This window comes from Spermophilus citellus (assembly GCF_964194105.1).
Source record: "Spermophilus citellus genome assembly, chromosome: 17".
Taxonomy (NCBI): Eukaryota; Metazoa; Chordata; class Mammalia; order Rodentia; family Sciuridae; genus Spermophilus; species Spermophilus citellus.
In genome coordinates, this window is record NC_138199.1 from 32,466,207 (window position 1) to 32,488,252 (window position 22,046).

The 22,046-nt window shown below is 41.0% G+C and overlaps 1 pseudogene across 1 annotated transcript; it reads left to right on the forward strand.

The window, feature by feature from the left end:
- Positions 1-382: 382 nt before the first annotated feature.
- LOC308635560 (schlafen family member 5-like) lies at positions 383-11,778 on the forward strand (annotated as a pseudogene). Its single transcript has 5 exons — positions 383-403; positions 2,868-3,852; positions 5,211-5,333; positions 9,769-10,490; positions 10,672-11,778. The product of its transcript is annotated as a schlafen family member 5-like (transcript).
- The last annotated feature ends 10,268 nt before the right edge of the window (positions 11,779-22,046 follow it).

The window sequence follows — 22,046 nt, forward strand, 5'->3', positions numbered from 1 at the left end:
AGCACAGCTGCCTGAAGTTATTGGATATGGAAGCCAGTCATCAAGTCTTAAGACACCCTTTTTGATCTGATTCTATGCCTATCAAGCACCCTTCTGAAATCTGGCTCCTGGGTTCTCTTCCTACAGGAAGAGAGTAAGGTACTGGTTTAAAACAGTTGCTTGAATTCCCTGACAGTGGCATTTGTCCCGAGCAGTACCCAAGGACCAGCAGGTCTCACGTCCTTCAATGTGTTTTAAATATTGGTTAGTAAATCAGCTTCCCTCAGACCCATTAACTTTGGGATTCTAAAAATTAATTATGGTCCTATAAAGGACAAGACTGGATCTGGGCTACAGTTCAAATCATCAAGGACCCACCATCCCAGGGGCAGTTCTTGTCAGCATGGACATGTGGCTTTTCCTGGTAATACTCTAACTTCAAACTGAGCTCATTTGGCCAATGTCTGCAAATTGTGTACCCTGATTTACTAGCTACTGGATCTCAGGTCTTCTTCTTCCACTGGAGCCCTGTACTGGTTTGGTTTTGTTGTATCAATGCTGGCTGATTTATAGATGTACCACAGAGCAAGCTACATGTGGACCAAGCTGCATTCTGGCGCTGAGGTCTTGTTCTCAGATCTGCCTCACAGTGGGGCAATGATAAATTACCAATTCTATCAGATTTGTTCCTTCCCCAAGATGGATTACAAAATCATCAAAACACTGCCAAGTCTCAGTGAGAAGGGAAAGAACTAAAGACAGCTTTATTTCTTTTCTTTTTTAAAAAATATTTACTTTTTAGTTTTAGGTGGACACAATATCTTTATTTTCTTTTATGTGGTGCTGAGGATCGAACCCAGTGCCTCATGCATGCCAGGCAAGCACACTACCACTTGAGCTACATCCTGAGTCCACAGCTTTAGTTCTTGATCCTACCACTTTTCTCTCCCATCCATCCTTGTTCTCCTTCTTCAACTTTATGAGACTTCCCTTCACTCATCTATTTATTCATTTTTTAAAAAATATTTATTTACTTATTTTTAGGTGTAGATGGAAACAACACAATGCCTTTATTTATTTATTTAAAAATATTTATTTTTTAGTTGTGTTGGACACAATATCTTTATTTAATTTTATGTGGTGCTGAGGATCAAACCCAGGGCCTCACATGCGCTAGGCGAGCACTCTACCGCTGAGCCGAAACCCCAACTCAATATTGATTTATTTTTAATTGGTTCTTTTTACTTAGACATAAAGGTGAAGCTCCCTGCGGTATATTCATATATGCACATAAGATGACTTTTAAAGTATTCATTCTGCATTTCCTCCCCTTTCTCTGTCCCTCCACTCTGCCTCTTGATTTCTTCTTCTCCTCAATCTTGTGTCTTTAGGTTATCCTATCCTTCCCTCCTTCTTTCCTTTATTTTATTCTAGCTTCCACCTAGGGGAGAAAACATTTGATCTTTGACTTTCTGGGTCTAGTTTATTTTGCTTAGCCTGATGTTGTCCATTTCCATTCACCAGAAAGTGCCTGGTAACTTCATGGCTTAGAACTCCACTATGTCTATCAACCACAGTTTCTTAATCCATTCATTTACTGATGTGCATCTGAGTCGATTCCATAGTTTAGCTATTGTGAATGGTGTGGCTGTAAACATTGAGGTGGCTGTATTGCAAGAGTATGCTGATTTTAGTTCTTTTGGAAAAATACCAAGGAGTGGGGTGGCTGGATCATATGGTGGTCCCATTCCTAGGTTTATATTTTTGAATAATTTTATTTTTATGTTACATTTTTTAGTTGTCAATGGACCTTTATTTTATTTATTTATATGTAGTGCTGACAATCAAACCCAGTGCATCAAACTTGCTAAGCAAGCTCTCTACCACTCTCCAGCCCAAACTCTCTAGTTTTTTGAGGAATCTCCATACTTCTTTCTAGAGTGGTTGTACTAGTTTGCAGTCCCACTAACAATGTACAAGTATACCCTTGTACATTTTTGCCAGCATTTATTATTGTTGGTATTTTGATAATTGCCATTTAGACTAGTAATTGCCAGAGGTGATATCTTCGTGTAGTTTTGATTTGCATTTCCTTGAATGCTAGAGATGTTAAACACTTTTTCATATATTTGTTGGGCATTTGTATTTCTTCTTTTGAGAAGTTTGTTTAATTCACAGGTATTGATTGGGTTGTTAAGTTTTCTGGTTTCTTTATTTATTCTGGAGATTAATCCCCTCTTGGAGGAGTTCTGGCCAAGATTTTCTCCCACTCTTGTAGGCTCTCGCCCCAGAGATCCTTCTGACCAGGAGAGCTTCCTAGTTGCATTCCAGCTGCAGTCCACGAGCATTGTTGTAAACCTTTCTATTTTTCACAGGTGACCTGAGAGCCCTTGGCACTCAGAGAAGTTGGCAAAACTCATTGCTCAGATCACAGCGTTCCTGTGCTGGCAATGGCATCCAGCAGACTTGGCTCCTCCATCTGCCCTGCCCCCTCCATTTATAGGTGAATTTGGCCTCAAGCTAAATGAAAATCAGTGAAGTGACCAACTGCAGAAGGGTAGACTTAACCCCTTGATTTTCCTGCTTTTTCTTTCTTTGCCCTGATCTGTTTGTTCTTTCTTTTAGGAGAACCTTTCAGGGTTGTCATTCAAGGGCTGAGAAGATGAGTCTCAAGATTGATTTGGGGGGGATAATAGGGGATAGGAAACGTAGCAGAATACAACAGTCACTAATATGGCATTATGTAAAAATGTGAATATGTAACAGATGTGATTCTGCAATCTGTATTTGGGGTGAAAATGGGAGTTCAAAACACAATTTGAGTCAAATGTATGAAAGATGATATATCATGAACTATGTAATGCTTTAAATAATCAATAAAAAAAAAGATTGATTTGGAAACGAACTTTGCTGAGTTTGTTATAGATGCAGGAGAAGTCATCCTAGGGACTCAGCAAAGAAGGGATATGAACCCTCCTCTATCACGGGTGAAACAGAATGAAAACATCTTGCAAGCAGTATGTGCTCTGCTGAACTCTGGAGGGGGAGTGATCAAGGCCAAGATTAAGGATGAAGACTACAATCATGAGATTCATGAAGAGGGGTTGGATCTACCTCCAGTTTTTGAAGGCAATTTAGATGAAATGCAACAGGGAAAGCTCTTTTTAATATTTGTGATGTCATGGAACACAGATGTCTCAGGTGTGCCACTTGCCACCTTGTGCTCTAATTTGTACCACAGATATAGATCATCTAACCATGTCATGGATTCTCATAAAGCACTGGTATTCCTGAAAAAGAAAACTGATTCCAGTTTGTTGAGTCCACAGGAAGCTCAGGCTGGTGCACACCGTGAAGATGACACAGAGGACTCGGCTGCTGCTTTATTTGATAGAGTGCAGCTGCAGTACCTGGAGAAACTCAACTTGACGGAGTCCATGCACGTTGAATTTCAAACGTTCCCAGCAGCTGTGTCACAGTGTGTTAAAGAGAGGCTCACCAGGTGTGTTTCTGCATTGGCCAACGCTGAAGGAGGCTATGTATTTTTGGGTGTACATGATGAGACCCATCAAGTCATTGGATGTGAAAAGGAGAAAATAAATCTTTCCAAGTTCAAGAATTCTGTTGAATGCTGCATTAGGAAGTTACCTGTCCATCATTTCTGTACACAGAGGCATACAACTCAATGTTCTATCAGATTCCTTGAAGTTCATGATAAGGGGGCCCTCCGTGGTTATGTCTGTGCAGTGAAGGTGGAGCGATTCTGCTGCGTGGTGTTTGCCAAAGTGCCCAATTCCTGGCAACTGAAAGCCAACAAAGTGAAGCCGCTGACCACAAAGCAGTGGGTAGATTGGATGATGCAAGCCAAGCCAGGTCAGGAGCAAGTCTGCAAATGATCCTCATGTTGGCTTCAGGGGAGGAGGGCAGAGAGGGAAGGGCAGCGTGGTGTTCGTTGAAATCTGGGGAAACAGAGATTTTTTCCCCCTGAATGGCAGCTGCCTGATAGTAATTCCTATGGATGCAGTTGGTAGGTCATTTTCCTTTCCTCCCTCTGTCCATCTTGAACATTCTGCATTTGACAGATGCCCCAGGGTCGGAGCCCCATTAGTGGTTGGTTAAGGGATTGATTTGAATTAGTTATTTCCATTTTCACAGCCTTTCTTACGTTCTTATTAAAGTCTATTCCTTTCCTTTCTTGCATTTAGTTATTCAGGACATTCCTTTTTTCAGAGATGTTCCCTTTTTAACGTCCTTCCACTTTCCTCTGACTTCTTATTCTTGTTTGGGTCTCTTACTTCTGAATTACATTTTATTTCATTTTTTATTCATAGATAAATGTTTGCATAAGCTTATGGGGCACCAGGTGATGATTACATACATGTGTACATGTGTAATGTTCCAATCAGGGTAAGCACATCTATGTCCTCAAGCATGTATCATTACTTTGTAATTAAAAACTTTCAAACTCTTTTCTTCTAGATTTTTTTTAAACTACACAGTATATTCCACTCCTATTTCTGAACCAAAACCTGAGCTCACCAGGGCTTTCCCTTGCCATCCTCATTCCTTCCTTTTGTGCATTAACATGTGCTACAAACCATAACTGCTGAGCTTAAGAGTAGGGCTGTGGGGCTGGGATTGTGGCTCAGTGGTAGAGCGCTCGCCTAGCACGCATGGGACCGGGTTTGATCCTCAGCACCACATAAAAATAAAGCATTGTGTTGTGTCCATCTACACCTAAAAAATAAATATTTTTTAAAAAAAGAGTAGGGCTGTGGCTATACATCTACCTTGGGAAAGAAAAGCTGAGATGAAATTAGACAAAAGAAAATCAGTAGCAACTTCTTCAAAAGTCCAGAAAAGCTAAATTTTTCAGAATCTCCTCAAAAGTAAATCAGTAGAAACTTCTTCAAAAGTCCAGAAAAGCTAAATTTTTCAGAATCTCCTCAAAAGTCTGTATCCATTGACCTTCATAACTTCTAATCATATGTCTTTAAAATAGCATTCTAACAATATACAAACACTTTGAACATAATACAATTAAAACTTACTAACTATTGCCTCATACTATATTTTCCCCACAACATTTCTGAAGGCTTTTCTGGGCTGACCTGAGATATAGTCACAAATATGTGTGGGTCATAGCTTTGGGTTATGTCACAGCTCAGCTATATGTTGAATTCTGCCTTTTGCATTTCAAACTCATGTGATTTTTTTTTCTTTTTCCTAAGTTCATTGCAGACTTTCTGAGATGTTCCTTGGGCTGAGTTTGTCACCCTCCATGCCCCCCAGCAGGACTGTGTGTACTCAGAATTTGGAAAGGCTGAAAGTACTGCAGAAACGTTACTTTCCAGGTAATTTGTCATCTCTGGTTTCTTTGGAACATGTTGATTGTTTCTTCATATAGAGAAAAATTATTTGTCAGTTGTGGTAGCACACACCTGTAATCCCAACTGCACCGGAGGCTGAGGCAGGAGGATCATGAGTTCAAAGCCAGCCTCAGCAATAAGTGAGGTGCTAAGCAACTCAGGGAGACCCTGTCTCTAAATAAAATACAAAATAGGGCTGGGGATGTGGCTCAGTGGTCACATGTCCCTGAATTCAATCCTTGTTACACCCCCGCCTCCTCCCCCCCCCAAAAAAAAAGAAAGAAAAAAGTTTTTTACTCCAATGTTATATTACACTAACATACAAAATCAATTTCAGGAAGTTTAAGGACTCAAATTTTATAAACTAACCTTTAAAACTTTCAGTAGAAACTGTTTGTGAATAATTTTGTCATTGGGGTAGGAAAGGATTTCCTAAACCAGATCCAAAAATATTAAACAAAAAGCTTGATACATTTCATTATATGAAATTAAGAACATCTGTTCCTCAAAAGATACCTTAGAGATAGTGAAAACCTATTACTAAAAACTTGAGGAAAGTATTTTCAATCCATAAACTGATGAAGGATTAGTTTCAGAAATAGATAGAGAACTTATGCAAGGTTTTAAAAGGAAAAGCAACCCAATAGGAAAATGAGAAATATAAAGATTTATTTCTCAGAAAAGGAGACACATATGTACAGTAAACTTATAAGGATGCTCAATCCATTAATGGAGAATAAAATGCATTTAACATCATTAATAGAAAAAAAAACATGTTTTGAAGATTTTTGTAAGTAAACAGAATCTTGTTCATCACTGCTAGAAGTTTAAGTTGGTCTGATCTTTTTGGAAAATGGGTTGAACGTTGCTTGGTGTAGTCAGTTATTTCCAAATCTCTACCCTTCAACAATTTCTCTAGTTTCTAGAGAAAATGTATACATGTGCATCAGAGGAAGTAGACCCTTGTAGATCTGTCCATGAATACTCATAAATTCACTATTTGTATCACTTTAAACAGAAAACAACATCTATGATCACCACAATGGCCAAATATATTGTAGCATCTTCACAAGTGTCTTTCATCAGTGTGGATGGGTGCACTCCAGTGCATGTAAGCCCAGGCTGAGTCCAAGTAGTGTGTGTCTTCATCTCTTCACGAACTTAATCACAGATTTCCTTGATTCTTTTATTAAGTATAAAGTATTTAATAGTATTCCCAAACATAGATTTTCTTCATTTGAACACAGCAACTCAGGAGGCTGAGGATCACAGGTTGGAGGCCAGCCTTAGCAACTTAGTGAGACCCTGTCTCAAAAAAAAAAAAAAAAAAAAAAAAAAATCAAAAGAGCTGCAGATGTAGCTCAGCAGCAAATCATCCCTGGTTTCAATTCCCAGTAACTTCCCCCCCCCACCACCACCAAATTTCTTAATTTTAGTAGTTTTAATTATGAGTATATTATGCACACAGAAGCAACAGAGATATAATTTAATTAATAAGCATATAGGGAAACCTATCTAAATATGCCCAGCTGAAATTAAAAGATAAAATGTAGTAACTTCTATTTTAACAGTCCCTTTTTATTAAAAAAATATTTTTAGGTGTATATGGTCACAATCCCTTTATTTTATTTATTTTTATGCAGTGCAGAGGATCAAACCAGTGCCTCACATGTGCTAGGCGAGAGCTCCACCAATGAGCCACAACCCCAGCCCCACAGTCCCTTTTTCGATGGATTTTCAAATGGTGTCTAATGGATGATATCTAACTTTTTCCTTGTTGTTTTGTTTTTGGTTCTGAGGAATCTAACCCAGGAGTGCTCTAGCACTGAGCTATATCTCCATCCCCTGTTATTTTCCATTTTGAATTAGGATCTCAGTAAGTTGCTGAGGGTCTTGCTAAATTGACAATTCTGGCCTTGAACTTGTGATCCTCCTGCCTCAGCCTCTGAGTTACTGGGACTACAGGCAAGCACACCTGGCCTTTTTTTCTGTTTTAAAAAACATTCTCTCTGATATATATTTTTCTACAAATAATTCAAGTGTTCTTTAAGGATAGATTCTAAGTAGTAACGATTGCTTATAAATGTAGACTTTCATTGCCATATTGTAACCCAAAACATACCTCCAGATATGCTTTCAGCAACATAGAATCACATCAGTGTTTTTCTCTTTTAGAAGAAGATTAGAATCATTTTGTTACTTATTAAATCATATTCTTAGACTAGGTTTTCTCTTTCTTTCTTTCTTTTTTTTTTTTTTGTACCAGCATTTGAACTCAGGGGCACATTCCCAGCCCTTTTTAAATTTTATTTACGGACAGGTAATCGCTAAGTTGCTGATGCTGGCTTTGTACTCATGATCCTTCTGCCTCTGCCTCCCACGCTATTGGGATTACAGGCCTGCACCACTGTGCCCAGCTTAGACTAGAAATTTTTTATAGTAATTTCTGATTGTTAATTATTGATATGTAGGATACATTCTGAGCATTAAAGTATACATTATGAAACCAAGACAAGAATAAGGGGGCTCAAAACCCTTAAAAACCCCAGACTCTGTAGCAACTATACCATTCTCTCCAGAGAGGGACCATGTAGTACCCATAGTGTGCATTTAACTTACTTATCTCATTTTCTCTGATCAGCTCCTGCCTGTTACTGTGTGATAAAAGTAAGGTATGCATTATGCCATTTCTAAACATTTTACTTAATGGTCTTATAAAGGCAGAAAGCAAAGATAATTTTGAATTAACCTTCCTATATTTATGCATTTTTGTCCTTGTTGAAGTTCATTGATTAATTGTTCTAGAACAATGTTAAATCACATTAGTAGTAGGCAATACCCTTAGTTTAGTTAAATTGTTTTTTTGAGTTGTTGTTGTTTTTGGTTTATTGAGATGAGGTCTCATTATGTTACCGAGGCTGGCCTTGAACTACTGGGCTCAAGCAATCTTCCTGCCTCAGCTTCCAGAGTAGCTGAGGCTACAGGCATGTGCCCCCAGTACCCTGCTAGTCCACGTTTATAGAAAATATCTACGGCCCTTCTCTGAACCCAGACACAATTTATTGGTGTGTCCACTTGCTTTCTGGACAGCTCCATAGATATCTCCAACTAAGCAGTTCCAAAATTTATCTCTCATTCTGACAATCCTCTATTGCTATTTCTCCTGTACAGTCTCCATATTATTACATATTATTTTTGTATTATGTGTTCTAAATGATCTGTTGGAAAGTCCTCTTCTAGCCAAGTACAGAATTCTGAACTTACCCTTAACTCTCCCTTCTATTTTAAATTTGAACTTCAAATTTTGAGTGTATTGTTTTCTTTTTCTTGGAAGAGAAAAAAAAGGGGTTATAATTTTGATTAGATTCCAAATTAGAGCACGTGACCCTCCCCCTAAAATAATTATGTATTTAATAATATATTATCTTAAACACACACATATATACGTATATATCCAAGTCTTTTTTAAACATTTATTTTTCAGTTGTAGGTGGTCACAATACCTTTATTCTATTTTTATGTGGTGCTGAGGATCCAACCCAGTGCCTCACATGGGTGAGGCAAATGCTCTGCCACTGAGCTACAACCCAGCCCTATCAAAAAGTGTTTTTAAATACCACTTTCAAAAGGTATTTTTTAAAAATTTATGTACACAAAGTAGACTTTTGTTACTAAGTTCTGAAACTTTTAACATATGTATAGGTTTTTGTAACCATCGGCACAGTTAATATACAAAAAAGCTCCATTCCCCCCCAATAAAGCTCCTTCATACTGCCCCCTTGTGGTCACAGTCTCCCAACCCTAACCCAAGGCAGCCATGGATCGGTCCTCCATACCTAGTTTTGCTTTATGGAAGGTCCTTAAATGAAGCCATAGAGTGTACAACACTTGCCATGTATTAAGATGGCACATGAAGGACTTCCTCTCCACCCTTGCCTCCCCTCTCTCCCCATCCTTGTCTGCTCCTCTTTGACATGGAGACTGCTTGGAGGTACTTCAGGGGTACCTGAAACAAGCACTCCTTTCTTGGACCCGTGCTTTGTTCATGAACCTCATTTTGACCATCTCACTGCTCTCCACCCTTCAAATGGCTACCCTGAAGTCACCCTTTGAGAATCAGTTTAACTGTCTTCCTCTTCATGAAAACTTTCATATTGTCTTCCTTCCTGTCCTTGGTGCTCACATAATATTTTGTGGACTCTTTTCCAGTTGCCTTTACGACTTTGTGTCATAAATATTGCTGTCTCCATTTAGGAGAGCCACTTATCAGCTCGTAAGCACTGTTCATCTTTTTCTTCCCAGTGTAGAACCTAGTATTGCCACATGGTGGAGCCCAAGTGATGACTGGATCTGGTACATATGCTGGTGATTATTCCTTGTCTGGGATTCTCTAACTTATTCTAGTTCTTTCCTTGTCTAGTATCATCACACAGAGTTGCGTATACTCCAGAAAGCCTCTACCAGGAACTCTGCTCAGAACATAAAGGACTTAGAGACTTAATAGATAGAGAAATGCGCCCTGTCTCCTGAGGAATATTGATTTTTTCCTCGAAGCTGGGCTGTGGACTTGGGTGTGAAAGAGAATCAGGGTGTTATCTGTGATGCTCTTCTGATTTCCCAGAACAACACCCCAATCCTCTACACTGTTTTCAGGAAGTGGGATGAGAGTTTCAAGGCTGATTCTATGAAGGTTGCCTCTTCTTTGAAGCAGAGGCTGGTGGACTCAGGAGGCTACACTGGGAGAGTGTGCATTGTTCCCTTGTTCTTCCAGCTGAATCCAGTCGGAACACCAGTGGCACCACATAGTTCAGTAGCACAAATTTACCCCGAGTCCTATAATCTTACCACCATCCAGCACATGGAAACTCTGTTGCGGTCCCTTGTGAGAGTCTTGTTTGGCTTCAGATCCTTTGTAAGTGAAGAGCTGGTCTCTGAGACTTGGAACCTGTTCACAGATCAACAGTATGAGTTGCTTTCAAAGAACCTTCACAAGACCAGACAGCTGTTTGTTCGTGGCTTACCTGGGTCAGGGAAGACCACCGTGGCCCTGAAGGTCATGCAGAAGATCAGGAATGTGTTCCATTGTGAACCACATGAAATCCTCTACATCTATGAGAACCAGCCCCTGAAGAAGTTTGTGAGGTACTCAGTCTGACTATGTTCACTTTCTTTTCTTGGGTAACTTTGGTGTGGCTTTAAGTTTATGTGCTAAGATTTCTATTGCATTTACCAGATCCAGGAGAGTTTAAGAATAGAGTAGGCTTCCTTTGTGTTTGATTGAAGAAATCTGACTGTGTTTTTTTTTTTTTTTTTACACTTCCAGCAATAAAAAAATATGCAAGGCAGTAACCCGGAAATACTTCATGAAACATGACTTTGCAGAGATTCAACACATCATTGTGGATGAAGCTCAGAATTTCTGCACCAAAGATGGGGATTGGTATAAGAAGGCCAAAACCATCACTCAGAGAAGAAAGGCTTGTCCAGGAATTCTCTGGATTTTTCTAGACTACTCTCAGACCAACCAATTGAGCTGCAGTGGCCTCCCTGCTCTCTCAGACCAGCTTCCAAGAGAAGAGCTCACAGGAACAGTCCTCCATGAAAATGAAATAGCTCCATAGCTACAAGAAGTGATGCAGACAGTCAGAGAAAATCCTCCTCCTAATGTCCCCCCTGGATCCCTGGTGATGCTCCGTGAACCTAACTGGACTTGGGGTGTTCCAGGTAGTGTAGAAACTGTTGAGTTCTTGCACTTGGAGGTGATAGTGATCTACGTAGCCAAGAAGTGTCAGCTTCTCTGGAGGAGTGATTACTCCCCCAGGAACATTGCTGTGTTTTTCACCAAAACAACTGAAGTAAAAATAATAATAATAATAATAATAATAAAGATAAATTTCTAAAGGCAATAAGGAGAACAATATCTCAACTCAATGAGGAATTGGATCCATTCGTGCAATGGATATTCTGACTGGTAACGTTGTGTTCTACGGTGTCCGACAATTTTCGGGCCTGGAAAGAAACATCGTGTTTGGGATCATTTCCCAGATGACTGAGCCAGCCATTTTGTACAATCTTCTGTTCTGTCTGGCTTCCAGGGCAAGGAAGCATTTGTATATTCTGAGAGTTTTTAACTGATGGGAGCATGCCAGTCTTCAGTTAGATAGACCTCAACTCCAGTTAACTATAAAATTACTTGATCTAAATGTGTAAGCATCAGACCTTTAGTAAGCACTCATTCATTAAGTCTTGTGTTCTTGTCAGCATTGGGGGCTGGGGATAATGTGGCAAATAAGACCCCTAAGATTCTTCCTGGGGGCAGACACTAAATAAATGCAGGTACCAGGCATTTTAGATATTAATAGGGGATATCAGAGAGAGCACCCTGAGACAAAGAGTTTGTGTGTGTGTGTGTGTGTGTGTGTGTGTGTGTGTGTGTGTGTAGGGAGGGGTTGGATATTCATGTTAGGGAAGTTCTCAGTGAAAGAAAAACTAATCATGGGAAGATCTCGAAGCCACATGTGCCAGGCAGATTCAGATATTTTCATTATTTTTAGCCCAGTCATGTGCAGAAATGCTTGAGTACAGTGTGCAGGAAAAGTGAAGGGTGGAGAGGGGTAATGTATCTGGCATTGTGGAGGCTGGGAACGGGCAGGGTGTTTCCACATGTAAGACCACAAGCTACAAATTATAAGTTTTGACTGTGTGATATTACTTTATTATTTTCCCCTTTGTCTTTTAATGGTCTTAGTGTTTGTGATCTCTGTCTTTTAAAATATCTTAATTTTTTTATGCCTTTTGGTTATTTGAAATCTTTGCTCTTTAGCTCTGCTTTAATATTATCCCTGTGGTGAATGTTCTGTTGCTACGTAAGGTAAGATTGTCACATCCCTGTTTATAGCAGCTCAATTCACAGTAGCTAAGCTATGAAATTAACCTAGGTGCCCTTCAATAGATGAGTGGTTAAAGAAAATGTGGTATATATACTCAATGAAGTGTTACTCAGCTATAAAAAAAAAATGACTTTATGACACTTGCCAGCAAATGGATGGATCTGGAGACTCTCGTGCTAAGTGAAATAACCCAGTCTCTAAAAACCAAAGGTTGAATGTGCTCTCTGGTATGTGGGAACTAAGTCCACAATAAGGGGTGGGGGGTGTTTAGGGGAAGAATAGAAGTTCAGTGGATTAGGCAATGTGGAATGGAGGGAAGAGAGGGGGGACAGGAAAAGGAAAGACAGTGGAATGAATCAGAGATAATTCCCCATGTACAAATATAAAGGCAACACAGTGAATCCCACCTCCATAACAATGGGATTCTAACTAGAATAAGATACATAGTCCATGTTTGTATAAATGAATCGAAATGAATTCTGCTGCCGGTATAACTGAAAAGAAACAATTTTTAAAAAAAAGAAAGAAAAGATTGCCACAGTCCTCTAGGGAAACACTGTTTGTTTAAGATGATTGAAGACGAAAGGGGATGAATGTACTGAACTCAAAGGTTATATTTTGTTTTCCACTTAATTTAATAACCAATGAAATTATAGAGTAAATTTAATATCCTTATTTTTTGAAAGGCCACTACTACAAAATGTGAAGCCCTCGTTTGTCATGGGTCTCTAGGAAACTCTCCCAATATTTAAAGGCAAATAAATCCACATTTTTTTCAGAGACAGTAACTAAAAAATTCAGTTAATTTTCTATTAAGAATAGTAAGACCTTTTTATTTCCTAATAAGGAAACCTAAATTTCTCATTGTAAGAGTATAAACTTAAAGCTACAATTGGTTCATTTCTGGCAGCTTGTTACAATATTAAGAACTTTACTTTGAAGAATTTTAGACACAGCCAGGCGCAGTGGCACCCACTTGAAATCCCTGCAGCTCAGGAGGCTCACACAGGAGGATCTTGAGTTCGAAGTCAGCCTCAGCCAAATTGAGGCACAAAGCAACTCAATGAGACCCTGTCTCTAAATAAAATACAAAATAGACTGGGGATGCATCTCAGTGATCAAGCGCTCATGAGTTCCATCCCTGGTACCCCCAAAATATATTTTTTCAGACACATTCACAGGAAAACATGGACTTAGGTGATTATGAAATGAATTACAGCTAAGTTGGAATATATTACTAACCTCTTGCTCTAGAATTTCAGTATAGGAAAAGTCTGTGGCTCCCACCAGTAACTAGAATAGGAAATAATAACTATTTCAAGTAGAATTATAGGAATTTGTAGGAAAAAAATACCATTAAAAAGTGCAAGAAGCAATGCACTGGGGAAATATCAGCAGCAAGTGTCACAAATAGTTCATTCCTTGTTGATTTTAAACTTCCTAAGCTGGGGGCAGTGGTACATGCCTGCAGTCCCTGTGACTCAGAAAGCTGAGGCAGGAGGATCCCAGGTTCAAGGCCAGCCTGGAAAAATCAGTGAGACTATGTCTCAAAATTAAAAGGGCTGGGGATGTGGCTCAAGTGGTAGTGCACTCACCTGGCATACGTGATAGCATACTACTTGACAGGAAGAAAAGCATCTTCTTATTTTTTTTAGAAATTAATACCACTTCTGTAGAGAACAATCTGGCAGTGGTTGTCAGAAATTTAAATGTATATATCCCTTTACCTAACAATTTCTCTTTGGGGAATTTATTCTGTATAGATACTCAAGTATGGGTAAAATGACTTCTGTAGAGGAGTATGGAATTTAACTTGATTTCTAGAAACAGACAGTAGCAAAATAGTAAATATCTACCTGGAATGCCTAATAGATTATGACAAATCAATACTAAGAAGCCATAAAAGGAGGATTTGTATATGTATTAATGTGGGATCATCTTTAAGGTATATTGTATAGTGAACATGCAACATGCCCAATAATATCCATCTTATGCTTATAGAATTGATATATGTTTGTACTTGTGAATGCATTAAGTGTCTTTTAAGTATACCTAAAAGACTAGGAAGTGTTTGGGGGAAGTACAAATGGGTGCCAGAGGGAGAAAAAGATACCTTTTGCTTTTGATGAGTTTGGCTTCTGTACCATGTAGTAATTTTGAAGTGTTTTGCTATGTGTATTTTACTTGTTGTAGTGGTTTTATGAATTCCTTTCTCATTTTTCGATCAACCTGAATTCTTGGATAAACCCTTCAATATCATAATGTTATATAGTTTTGTGTTGGAAATGAAGTGTGTCAAAATTTGAAAAAAAATATGGAAAATGCAATCATATCATAATAAATCTTTACCATATAGAATTTATAAATGCTGTTTTCATATTGGCTTCAAACTTTTTTTAAAAAAATAAAAGTCATAAAACATTGCATCTTAAATGGAATTCCACTTCCTTCTTTCACATCCAATTTCTCTCCTCTTCCCTCCGGGAAGAGGTCTGTAAGACTTTGGTAGATTCCTTTTACATCATTTGTTAGCAGTTTACACACTAAGGTGGTGCATCAGATCACACCAATTACCATCAGAATGAACTGAAGATGGAAGGCAAGTTTCTTGGAGTTCAAGTGACTGTGACATTTGGTTTCTATGGCAACAATATAAATTATAAAGATTCTTGGACTTTTTCTGAGAGCTCTGAGAAACAAATCCAGTGAAAAACAAATTGAGATCAAAGGTGCAACTATCCGGCTGAGAACTTCCATGGAACCAGAATGCCTTGGTGTCAGTCTTGAAGGAACCCCTCATCTCCTCTAGTCGCAGGGCAGATAGGGCTGAGTACCAAGCCAAGGACCTGAATGTAAATACTGCTGTGTTTTATGTCAATTAAATTTATGACAATACCAGGTCCCTAACTCCAAGGGAAGGACACTGATGTGGAAGCAGTGGGACCTTGAGACCTGGAATAAGGACATTTGGGCAGATGCTGAGAACTTTGGTTCCCTGAACATCTTTAAATAGGAAGCCACACTTGTGCCTAAGGGGAATGGCCTTCCATTGACTGAGTGACTCTACATTTAGGCCAGATGTCTCATAGCCTGGTGTTGATCCTCCTCAGAACTCAGAGCCTTACCTCATAATAAGAGTTAGACCCTGGGGACTGGGGGTATAGCTCAGTGGTAGAGTGCATGCATAGCATGCCCAGGGTCCCAGGTTCAATCCCCAGCAGACATAAGGAAAGTTAGATCCCAAGTAGCCCAGATGCAGAAGCAAAAGCCATCTGCAAGGAGGTAGTCTGTACATTAGTCTGTACATTCATGTTGCCCTGGGGAACAAGCATGGCAATGTGTACTAAAGACCTTAAATGAGGGAGGGTTAAATCAAGGCTTGGTCTGGCTAAAATCACTGGCACTCAGCTGGGATTCAGTGAGTTGTCTTGGGAGTGTTAACATCTTTCTAGGTTTGGCTAATTGAGGCCTGGTCTCACCTCAGACTGTGTAGTTAATACATTTGAAAGCCCTAAATTCCTTGGTACTTGGTAGAGCCTCACTACTCAAAATGCATCCTGTGGACCAGCAGCATCTACATCAGTAGGAGAGACGTTAAATTGCAGCATCTCAAGGCAAAATCCAGACCTTCTTCTCCTTTTTAAATGTTTTTAGTTATTGACGGATCTTTTATTTATTTATCTGTTTATTTATTTACTTAGTTATATGCAGTGCTGAGGATTAATCCCAGGGCCTCACCCACACCAGGCAAGCACTCCACCACCAGATGTTCTGGATCAGAATGTTAGTAAGATTGCCATATAATTCATATGCACATTACACATTAGAATTTGAGAAGCATTGTTTCAGAAGAAGGAACCCCAAACTCAGTAAGATTGCTGAAATGGGGCTGCTAGGTGTTACTTTCTTTGGGACTACGCACTACCCATAATGCCTGAGTGATCCCAGAGGATACAACTGCTCCGGAACAATTAAGACATATATTGGTGAGGAGGCTTCTAGCTGGGCTGGGGAGACTAGTGAGAGGCAGTTTCTAAATTTCCTCCACATGTTCACTGGAATTTTTATCCTCGTTACCTTAAAATGTATACTACCATATGTAGGATGGGCTTTTTATTATCGCTTTGGTCCAAGTGATTAGGCCTTGGCCAATAGCCTTGGTTTCTACGGACTAATGGAAAGTTCCATAGCCGACTGCTGCCTAGGGTGACCAAGATAGATAAGAAGTCCCTCTGTAGAGCTCTGTTTTAATCCCAGCTTTGTGCTATACAGCTGAGCTTTCTTTGCCATCAGAGTTAATTGGTGTACCCAACAGAAAGTAACTCCACCTGAAAGACCCTAAAATAGGGGAAATCCTTTCCCGGGTCCATGCAGTTACTGTTGCTGTGTGAGACCTGGAGGGGAGGACTTCTCTTTACCTTCCTCTGGTCACCCTGCCTAGCTTGAGGATCTAGAAGTAAAAGAGAAAAAAATTTTTTGAATTTTCACATAATAGTTGTGGCATTGGAACTGTGCCTGCAAGCCAACCCCTGATGGTGAGGCTGCCCTGAAAGGACCCATGCAGGTGGGTCCCTAGATGGTGCCCTTCTGTCTGGGCCTCAGGTGCTTTCTGGGAAAGGAGCAACCACCTAAATTTATGGAGAACATTGAAGAGTATCATTCAAAACCAGTATCAATCTTATAGAAATCAGAGACAGAAAGATTCTCAAAGAATAATGATTTTGTTGTAGGGGCCGGGTGTGGTGGCGCATACCTGTAATCCCAGCAGCTCAGGAGGCTGAGGCAGGCGGATCATGAGTTCAAAGTCAGCCTCAGCAAAAGCGAGTTGCTAAGTAACTCAGTGAAACCCTCTCTCTAAATACAAAATAACGTTGGGGATGTGGCTCAGTGGTCAAGTGTCCCTGAGTTCAATGCCTGGTACCAAAAAGAAAAAAGAAAAATAATATTTATTTGGGAATAACAAAGTATAGCAGTGGGAGTACTTGTACCATGGCAAACTACGGGCATCTTCAAAGAGGTTGAGGGAAGGTGAAGTTTTTAAATACGAAATGAGGATTATATCAAACATTTTGAAATAATAATCTTTGATCACAAATGATTAATAACAAGGACAGCTCCAGTCTGAGGTGGCACAGATGGTGGCTGAGCAGGCATCCTGGCAGAAGTACTTTTTGAATGAGGTTGTGGTGGCCTTGTCAGGTCTCAGGTTCTGGCAGAGTCTTCTGCGGTGGTTACTACCAGGCAAACATGCCTAAGAAGGCTTCCTTTGAAATCTCCCAACTGCATTTACTTTTTGTTTCTGTTGGTAGGGTTGACACAAGTGACGCCATTTTGACTCTGTCAAATTTGATATTTCCCCCACCCAGGTGTACACCATGGATCCAGGAATGGCTGCACCTAGCCAGCCCTTCTCAAGAGTGCATATCAGTCACCTGGAGAGATCTTGTTGCGATGCAGATTCTGAGTCTGTAGATTTGGGATCCAACCATTTTTAGGGGAGAGGAACTGTTCTAGGCCCTTTTTCCTCACAGTGGGGTATGCATCCCAGCAGCGGCTGCATTACCTGAAATAATTTCCCACACCTATAATAGAAAGAAGAACTGCTTTTCAAACAGTCATGGGTCAACCAATGGGGGACCAAACTGCAGGAGGTCTAGTTCAGGTGTGCTGGGGCACACAGGGCTGCGGGGTAGTCATGGTGCTTTCTGTGTGTTCCAAAGCTGTCACAGAGGGCAGCCTAAAGTTTCAAGCTAAGGACGTATGCACCATCATCTGGAGCACAGCTTTCTTGTACTCAGAGTGACAATTCCGTGTCCTCACACAGACCCTTGCAGCCGTGTCCACAGTCAGTCCTATGTACTCAGAGTACTATTATTCTGGGAAAGGATTTAGGCTGCACCTATGCACCCAGAAATTGAATTCAGTTGTCTTCTCTGGCTCCTAAAATTAGAGTACACATCACAGTGTCTAGTGCTCCTGCAGGAATCCAAGAGCCCACAGCTACAAGGAACCCATGGGGTCTCAGAACACAAGTCCTGACAGAACAATCCCCAGCCTCAGGACTTCCCTAAGCAGAATTTTGATCAGCTCCTGCCTTGGTGTCACCTCAAAACGCCTAGGTCTGGATCCTGGTTCCTTTTGACTGATTCTGACCCATGCAGGTAGGACATCTGCCCCAACCCTCTTGCTGAGCATCCTAGTCCTCTCTGTCCCAGTGTTCCCGCCTTCACAGCCCAGAGTGTCAGTGGAAGCTACCATGGCACATACAGATTCCCGGGCTGGAGAGGAAAGCTCTGGAACTACAGACCTGATGGAAGGCATTTTCCCCTCCTCCCATTCTCCCAGTGTCTGGCAAATTCAGAACCTGACCAGAGCCTGGTGGGAGAAGGTGGGGCTCTGAGGAGGGCCAAGGAGCTGGGACAATTTCCTGAGCACTTAATCTCCTTTGTCCCAACACACCAACTGTTGGAATCTTGGGAGCAGAGAGGCAATCTCACCCCTGGGGCACTGGAGGGTGTTCCTCATGATGCCAGCCCAAAGGCTCGCTACATAGGCACAGAGAGGCCAATACTATGGCATCGGTTTTTGCAAAAAGAATGAGGCTTATCGTGAGGTCAGCCAGCAAGAAGTCAGAGCAGTAAGTTCAGATCTGCCTCTGGGATCAGTTGGGATTAGTGGAATTTATAGAAAGGGAGAAGGTGTTTGTTGGCTGGGTGGCGAGAAGGGGAAATGTTAGAGTTTTGGGCACAGGCCTAGCTGGTCATCCTGCCCCTTCACAGGTTGTATATTTCTTTTCCAGGTAGTTATCAAGTTCTGTGGGGTGGCAGGGAGGTTACGCTTTAAACCTCAAAAAAGTCACTGGCTGATGGGGCTGGCTTTTCTGCAGAGGTCCATTTTTGAAAAGCTGGTTATAAATTTTCTTTAAGTGGATTCTGGAAAAACAACTTACACACTCTGTTACTTAGAAAATATATGTTAGGGTTTCTTCTAGCCTTAGATGCCTTCACTTTCGTCCTATGGCCCTAGTGAAACCCGGGGCAGGATTCTGTGTAGCTCAGGTCACATGAAGCCAACAGTCTCACTGGACCAAATACCACAGCCTCCCTGGTCTTCTCCAGGTACTTAGAAGAGAATTTCCCTTTTTTTAAGGAGTTAAATATATTCTTTAATTTAGGGTTAAGATAAATTGAGCAAAGTTGTTGTGTAAAGAGCTTACAGAGACCCCACTCCTGTCTGGAACTTGTTGCCCCACGGGGACCATAGTCCTTCCTTGGGTGACAGAGGGGACACTGCCATCCCTGCCCAGGAATTAGTACCAATGTGTGTCCTGGAGCTCAGATTTATGCCTCCGCCCAGCTTGCAGCCTGCCCCAGATGAAGTCTGTGGGATCCCATGGATTCAGCAAAGAGAGGATTCCAATTAAGATCTGGTCTGAGAAGCCTGAGAGAAAGTGGCTGCTGGGATTTGCATTTGGAGAAGAAACTGTCTTGGTTCTTCTCTGCCTTGCTCCTGTCCATGGAGACCTGTGACTAAGTTCCTCTTCTTCGAGAAGATTCTCCTGACCTCAGTGCCCTGCCCACCTGCACACCTGCCCATGCTGCCAGGCTGGCTCTGTCCAAAGGCCAAGGCTGAAGACAGTCAGGGGGACTGATGGGCTGTAGCAGTTCAAAATGTGGATGCCGATGCCTACCCAGGACTAGCTCCCCCTCTCCTTTCCACTCTCCTCCTGAGGCCAACCTGAGCCCTCAGCAGCATTTCTTTTTTCTACATTTTGTTACATCACCAGATTCCCTCCAAGTTATGTGAACAAATTTAAACAGATGTCAAAGTGATATTGATTTAGTATGGATTTATAAGAATGAACCCTTCATACTGCCCAACCTGCATCCCTAAAATATCCACCAGCCTTACAAAAGAGTGGTTAGCACTTTTGAAACTGCTCTGGAACAGAAAAGGGAAGTAGCTCTTTATTCTAATGCCCTGCATGTCACTTAGCATGAAGTGCTTTTCTGCCTCTAGTGAGAAAATCATATCATGTTCTTCCTTTACTCTATTGAGGTGGGGGATCACATTGATTTTCACATATTAAACCTTTCATTCTAGGATAAATGTATGTATGCATGTTTCCCCCCCTTGATAGAATTATGTATAGCATTACTGGGACAAATTATAAAAAACACATTTGCTACACTGCACTTGATTTGGTAATGTTTAGTGAAGAATTTTGCACCCATGTTTATTAGACTGGCCTAATGTTCATGTGAAATAAGGAATGTCCTTTTTCAGTACCCTGGGGAATTTTATGTAAGAATGAAATTATTTGCTCCTTTGATAAAACTTGCTGGTGAAACCATTTGAGCCTAATGATTTCTGTGTGAAGAGACTTTTAAGTTCCCATTGGAAGTATGGTCTAGAACTGGGGACCCACATTCTGGAATCCTGTTATCACCCCACATTTCCGAAAGGGAGTGTATGCCTGGGCAGAACATGGGCTCCTTCCTACCTGGATTGATCTAGCTACTCCACTGGTGCATGTTCCTCCTGCTGATAACAAGCTGACACAGAGTCCTGGAGATAGCAGAGTTGCTCACAAACACTAGCAGAAACATGGTGGTTCACAGGAGTAAATACACATTCCAAATGTAAATGTTCTTTCCCTATAAAGCTTCCGCTACTATCACCACTCATGGACTCATAGGATGCCTTGTTTATTGCCATAAAACTTTAGCTCCAAATAAGAGACTCTTCTTACTGCAATGGTCCACCAAGATGCAGGTCGCTAAGGTTGACAAGGGACTCCAGGAGAGTGGGGAGTGGAAGCTCCAAACCTCAGTGCTTGTGTTCCAAAGAAAGAAAAATTACAGACAGACTCAAAAAGCCATGCAGGAGAGCTTCATTATAAGTAAAAGTAGAGTAAGGCTCAAACAAAGAGCACTCCTGAGAGAGTGGGTCCTCTCCCAGCCGAAAACGACAAATGGAACAGTGCTGTCTCCAAATGGATTGGTATTTTAGGGCTGCCCTGAGAACTGGGGCCCACCTTCAGCACTCTTTGACAATCAGGTGATCAACTCCTTCATGTCAGGTGGTAGAGTTTTGGGCCCTAGTTGGTCCTTTCCAGAACTGTCATGGTGTCCACCTAGGGAGGGGAGTGTTCTTTACAAGTCAATCCTATGTTAATGTGAGAATTGGGACACCTGTGGCCATCAATTCTAGCTTTTCAATGACCTCAACTGACCCTGTCAAGAGTTAAGAAATTCTTATTTGGCTCCTTTTGTTCTCTTTATTTGTATACTTGTTGTTTTCCTGCATTATCTGAGTACCCACTTGCCTTAAAATTAATTTAAAGAAAACCTTAAAAGTAACTTAAGGAAAATCCATGATCTTGCCCTGTTATTGGTTTGCATTTCATTTCTCACTACTCACTGCTACTTAACATCTCCCACCCTTTGAAACTGGCAGGCTGCATGGCAGATGAACAGGAGTGCCCCTGCCTTCCACAGGGACCACACAGGAAAGCAGGTAGAGGGCAGTCACATAGGCAGCTTTGGCAGGGTGCCCCACTCCTCAGCTATAGACCAGCCAGACTTCGTTAAACTTCATAAATTTCATCACTGATCTTCAACAGCCCCATGGCACATTGCGAAAATATTCTCACAGATGAGAGATTAAAGCAGAGCACAGCAGTCAAGGTGCCCCAACATGAGAAAGTAAGGGGACAGGAATGCAGGTCCCACCCCCCTGGGTCAGGGCTCCTATCTACTGGGTGGCAAAGAACCAGGCACACATGGGCACTTCCCTGGTTAGGCAC